Raw genomic sequence first — 6,665 nt, forward strand, 5'->3', positions numbered from 1 at the left:
CCTCTTATCATTGACTGCGCCTCTCGCGGTCACGTAAGTCGTGCGTCGAGCTCTTGGGACGGTGATGATCTGCAGGGTGATCGGAGGGGGCCGGAGAGGAAAGAAGAGGACCCATAGGTGTGTTTATGGGGTTTGGAGACCTCCGAGACGAAAAATGTCTTTTGACGGCAGTTTTGATTTTCCGAAATGAATTTTGGGAGCTGAGCTCATCTAATTATACCCCGCGAGTGCTTTATATATTGGCTCTATGTGTGAACCTTTTGTATCCGAGCTTTGCCGGAGCGCGCCTTTGTATCAGGAGCGTCGTTTGCATTTCTGTACTCGGGAGTTTGATGAGACTTTGTCTTGAAGTTTGAGTGACTGTTCCTCGTGGATCTCACCTCCCACTCCTGCGCGCTCCTTGTCACTCTCTCGTTACTCTTAATATATACCGGGAAATTGCGGAGTCTCATACACAGAACACGGAGCTGTCAGATGCCGGCACGGGGGGATTTAAGGATCATTCCAGCAATGAGCGGAACGTTCTGCCCCGTGGATGCACTTGTGACGCCCCTGGACTATCAGGTCATCACAGGGTATTGCACAATCCGCCCTCCCGTGCAGTATCCACCTCCTTCTTGGTTTTGGGTCCCTAACTACATGTTGTTGTCTACATCAGGTAATCAAATCCTAGATACACCTTGTACCACATCCACCAGACACACTAGTGGACGGCCTGAGTGAAATAGGGTCGCCCACTTGGGGGGTTGGTTAAGGGGAGGTCAGTAGTAGGAGAGTGAAGTGTGTTGAAAGTGAAGGAGAGAGGAGAGGTCAGGAGCAGGGCTCCTAGGAAGCAGACGGTGGTCTGGGTCTGGGCCTAGAGGAGCTGGCGCTCCGGTCGCAAGGGATCGTGGCAAGGGGTACAGAACTGTCAAGGAGGACAACCAGTGGCCTTGCAATATCACCGGGCTGGGATCAGGGCACGACAGGATACGTGGACCCTAGATCAGGGAGTAGCTTCAGGCAACCTGACAATTTACCCGACGAGAATGGAGCCTTCAAGATCCGCTCTCCACACGCTCCAAAATCGGGGTACTAGCGCAACGAGGGGGATATGACTTTCCACACATACAGTTCAGAAAATCCCAAGCGTGAACCCTGAGAGCAAACTCCCTCAGTTAGCCATAGTGGGGAGCGGGTCCCGGCAAGTTCCATACTACCGGGACCAACAAAGAAGTAAACTTAGTCACAGGAGAAGGTCACAGATCACCAGGCAGCACCATTGGGGACGGGACCCGAACTAGCTCCCCTCAGCGGCAGCGGTGTCCAGAACTTTGGTTTATCCAGTTGTCGGTGTCAGCTTTATGGACTGAGTGATTATGCAAGTGAACCCTACCTCCCCAACGGCACATAACTGTCACTATCACCGAGTCCCGGGGCATCCCCCCTACCCGTGGAGGGTTCTAACACCAGGCTGCCCCACTCCATCGCCCCCGGGTACTCCCAACTACAGCGGTGGTACTCCACATTACCACACACCACGGGTGGCGTCATGAACTCTAAACACAATCCCCTGTAAATACCCCCTTCATTTGAGGGGCCGCACGACCCCTGGGTCCGGAGACCCCTTGAGCCACGGCGGATCCGGATCCGAGCAGCCCGGCTGCTGACAAGGGGGCGGCACACAACGTGTGGGGCCAACCGGGGCCTCGTTCTTCCATTCCCCCCACAGTTATGGTGCAACAGATATTACTGGTCAACTTCTAGTGAATCCGCTAAGAAACTAGTCCTAAAACACAGGAGTCCGACTATTACACATTATGCCCAAACCGTACAGAATGGAGTAGTGTGACGTTCCCTCATTAAGGCTTCTTCATGGCATTGTCCATGTGGTCTCCATATGGAGGCCGGAACTTGCAATAGAGCAATGGAGGCTGTAATGGAGGTCTGTCCTCTTCAGCGATAAGTCCCACTTTTTTCATGGATACAATGAGAATCGGATATTGGTCTGGAGACCATGAAGAAACGACCAAGAAGAAGTCTTCACAAGGGAACGTCCCGCAGGTTCTTCTCCTGGGATTATGGAGTTGGGGGGGGGGGGGGTATAATGATCAATAGCCTCAGTCTTCATTCTAACAGCCCAGTGTTACATTGATTTGGTGTTGGAACCAGTTGTGCGGTCATGTCTCAGACGTGTCGTAGGAGCCGTTTTTCAAAATAGCCGCATGTCTTCACCCTTGTCTCCATCAAGCACATGAGGGACTTCATTCACAGGCGCTGCCAGCGGTGGATCTTGATGATTTGGCCAAGTGCAGAGCATGATATCAGCCGAGGTTGGAAGAGCCGTAACATTCGTGCGGCTGCTGCAGCCGACATTTTGGTCATTTCCAGTTGGCTGTGGCACACACAACCCACCATCTTTCTCAGATAAGACCCCATATTGATCTTTTTTTCCTCCATTCACAGCATTTATTATCTATCTACTATTACCTATTCATCTATCGCAGGGGTTCCCCCACGTAGGCATTAGGTATTGGGCAGCATTCACACCAGCAACACTTTTAGTCTACAAAGGCAAGGTTTATTAAAGTAGCTCCATAAGCCTCAGAGTACAATACATACGGCAGGTAAATACTCCGGCACGTATACGCCCAATACTCCGGCAGGTACCCTTCTAATATTCTGGCAGTTATATGTCCAATTTTCCAGAAGGTATACGTCCGTCAGGTATACTTCCAATACTTAGGTAGGTTCCCTTCCAATACTCCGACAGGCACACGTTCAATCCTCTGGAAGATTCCCTTCCAATATTCCGTGAGGTACACGTCCAGTACTCCGTCAAGTACCCTTCCAATACTCTGCCAAGTTCGCTTCCAATACTCCGGCAATTTCCTTTCAATACTCCGGCAGGTACATGTCCAGTCCTCTGGCAGGTACCCTTCCAATACTCCATCAGGTACCCTTCCAATACTCCGACAGGCACACGTCCAATCCTCTGGAAGGTTCCCTTCCAATATTCCGTCAGGTACACGTCCAGTAATCCGTCAGGTACCCTTCCAATACTCTGCCAGGTTCGCTTCCAATACTCCGGCAGTTTCCTTTCAATACTCCGGCAGGTACACGTTCAGTCCTCTGGCAGGTACCCTTCCAATACTCTGGCAGGTACCCTTCCAATACTCTGGCAGGTACCCTTCCAATACTCTGGCAGGTACCCTTCCAATACTCTGGCAGGTACCCTTCCAATACTCTGGCAGGTACCCTTCCAATACTCTGGCAGGTACCCTTCCAATACTCTGGCAGGTACCCTTCCAATACGCCAACAGGTTCCCTCCCAATACTCCTACAGGTTCCCTCCCAATACTCTGACAGGTTCCCTCCCAATACTCTGGTACGTACCCTTCCAATACTCCGACAGGTTCCCTCCCAATACTCCGACAGGTTCCCTCCCAATACTCCGACAGGTTCCCTCCCAATACTCTGACAGGATCCCTCCCAATACTCTGGCAGGTTCCCTCCCAATACTCTGACAGGATCCCTTCCAATACTCTGGCAGGTTCCCTCCCAATACTCTGACAGGTTCCCTCCCAATACTCTGGCAGGTTCCCTCCCAATACTCTGACAGGTTCCCTCCCAATGCTCTGGCAGGTTCCCTCCCAATACTCTGACAGGTTCCCTCCCAATACTCTGGCAGGTTCCCTCCCAATACTCTGACAGGTTCCCTCCCAATACTCTGGCAGGTTCCCTCCCAATACTCTGACAGGTTCCCTCCCAATACTCTGGCAAGTTCCCTTCCAATACTATGACAGGTTCCCTTCCAATACTACAACAGGTTCCCTTCCAATACTCCGGCAGGTATACATCCAATACTCCGGCAGGTTCCCTTCCAATACTACGACAGGTTCCCTTCCAATATTCCGGCAGGTATACGTCTACCCACACACAGGTCAGTATGAGACTTCTCCATTCCCCACACTCCGGTAGCTTGTCTACCATTGCATGGTCCGTTTCCTCTCTAGGACGACTGCTCAGCTCCATAGTTGTCTCCTTAGTCACTCCATTCATAGAGACCCCGACATGTCTCCTGCCCAGCTACAGCTCATCCTGGCTGGTCCCTCCTGAGGTTACACGCTCCCCTCTGCTACATCTAGTAGACTGACTGACTCACCACCGACCCACGCTGGACCCATCTGCTGGTTCTTTAGCAAAACACTGGAGGTGCTCTCCTAATCAAGACCTGTAGAGCTGGGATCAACCCTGTGCTTCCCAGCTATGCTACACTGTCTATCTATCTATCTATCTATCTATCTATCTATCTATCTATCTATCTATCTATCTATCTATCTATCCCTCTATCTATCTATCTATCTATCTATCTATCCCTCTATCTATCTATCTATCTATCTATCTATCCCTCTATCTATCTATCCCTCTATCCCTCTATCTATCTATCTATCTATCTATCTATCCCTCTATCTATCTATCCCTCTATCCCTCTATCTATCTATCTATCTATCTATCCCTCTATCTATCTATCTATCTATCCCTCTATCTATCTATCTATCTATCTATCATCTATCTATCTATCTATCTATCCCTCTATCTATCTATCTATCTATCTATCTATCTATCTGTCTGTCTGTCTGTCTGTCTATCTATCTATCTATCTATCTATCTATCTATCTATCCCTCTATCTATCTATCCCTCTATCTATCTATCTATCTATCCCTCTATCTATCTATCTATCTATCTATCTATCTATCTATCTATCTATCTATCTATCTATCTATCTATCTATCTATCTATCTATCTATCTATCTATCCCTCTATCTATCTATCCCTCTATCTATCTATCTATCCCTCTATCTATCTATCTATCTATCTATCCCTCTATCTATCTATCCCTCTATCTATCTATCTATCTATCTATCTATCTATCTATCTATCTATCCCTCTATCTATCTATCTATCCCTCTATCCCTCTATCTATCCCTCTATCTATCTATCCCTCTATCTATCTATCTATCTATCCCTCTATCTATCTATCTATCTATCTATCTATCTATCTATCTATCTATCTATCTATCTATCTATCTATCTATCTATCTATCCCTCTATCTATCTATCTATCTATCCCTCTATCTATCTATCTATCCCTCTATCTATCTATCTATCCCTCTATCTATCTATCTATCCCTCTATCTATCTATCTATCCCTCTATCTATCTATCTATTCCTCTATCTATCTATCTATTCCTCTATCTCTCCCTTATCCATCTACTATTTCTCCTTTTCAGTATACGTATTTGTTGCTTTCATACTTTATCTAGACATAATGATTTCGGCTGAATTACACAGAGACCAATTACCGAAAGTGAAAAAAAAAAATTGAGCTGTTGTATATTTTTGTATCAATGTCTACGTGAGAATCTGGAGCGCACATTTCTCTCCTTTTCTTTTTTTTCTATCTACTTGACCTCCTAAAATGATGCAAATACTTGCAATTATGTTTTCCCAGGTGTTCATAGACATGGAAAGTGCTGTGCCGCCATACTGTGCCATCAACCGAATCAATCGCTCCTTCTCGTCTCGCTGTGGACAATAGTTCCATTTTCCTTAGCGCGGGCCGATATCTAATTTCTCTGTACCCCTCCCCCTTTTGTTTGTGCTTTTCACATTCTCGTCTTTGTTCTAAGCAGCCAAACTTGGAATAAATCTACATAATTCCCCATTGACCCCGGCGTCTGCAAATCACTGGATCTGAAAAACAATGAATAATAATTTCACATTACCTGGAATCAAATGTGGCTGGTGGAATATGAAGGTAATTTAGAGGGGGAGGGGGTTGCTTAGCCGGACTTAACCCACATTGTCTCCACCATTCGTGTGTAAGACGCGTCTCCTCCTGTTTGATCCATTTTTTTATCGTCTTCACTTACAAGTAAAACAAGTAAAGCGAACCCAAGACTGACGTTTGGTCATTTTAGCAGACTCCAAGGAGTTAACCCTGTGTATCCTGTACCAACTCATCTGGCCATGCGTCTGTGACCTGGAGGCCACCAATGGTCAACAACTAGAACGTGAATAGGGACTGACACCATTACTTTCTCCTGATTGACACCTCCTTGACAAGTTCTTGATATCGTCTCAGGTTCTCTTTAGTCTCAGTTTTCCTCCCCTTCATAAAAGGGTTAAGACTGATGGAAGTGCTTGGTCCTGGACTCACCCTGTTGGACTCCTATAGAGCTGAACCTGGCAGAGGCCCGGATCTCCATCCTCCACTGCAAGGCTTCCCTCTGTGTACATGAAGTGATGGGCCAGGGAGGCCTCTGGCTGTGTAGTCGTGGCAGCAGTGAATTCTAGGCACACCCCTGGCTCCATCACTCCTTCAATGTTGGGGACTAGCTTGGTGGGACAATGTGTGTCAGTGTCTTCGTCGGAAGGTGCACAAACAGTCCTCAGGCAGAAGTTGATGCCAATAAAAGATAACATTTATTTTGCACAGATACAATCCGGTCAGCAGATTTCGGCAATTCCTGTGGAGCTGGGGACAACCTGCCCAAACGCGCCCTCTGGTGGGGATATGCCCTGGGTACTCCGCTTCTCCGGGCTCCCACTCCTAGGTCAAGCACACACCGGACCCACACCAGCGGAATCAGACCTTGAGGTTGCGTACTCCTCCGTTGCT

At 47.7% G+C, this 6,665-nt stretch overlaps 1 long non-coding RNA gene across 1 annotated transcript in view; it reads left to right on the top strand.

The window, feature by feature from the left end:
• Window positions 1-5,620, top strand: part of LOC142254236 (uncharacterized) — a 35,484-nt gene extending 29,864 nt beyond the window's left edge. Inside the window, exon 3 of the long non-coding RNA XR_012727211.1 lies at window positions 5,496-5,620. This is a non-coding gene — a long non-coding RNA (uncharacterized LOC142254236). The remainder of the gene's footprint in view (window positions 1-5,495) is intronic.
• Window positions 5,621-6,665: the final 1,045 nt, after the last annotated feature.

The sequence above is a fragment of the Anomaloglossus baeobatrachus genome, chromosome 10, assembly GCF_048569485.1.
Source record: "Anomaloglossus baeobatrachus isolate aAnoBae1 chromosome 10, aAnoBae1.hap1, whole genome shotgun sequence".
NCBI classification, from domain to species: domain Eukaryota; kingdom Metazoa; phylum Chordata; class Amphibia; order Anura; family Aromobatidae; genus Anomaloglossus; species Anomaloglossus baeobatrachus.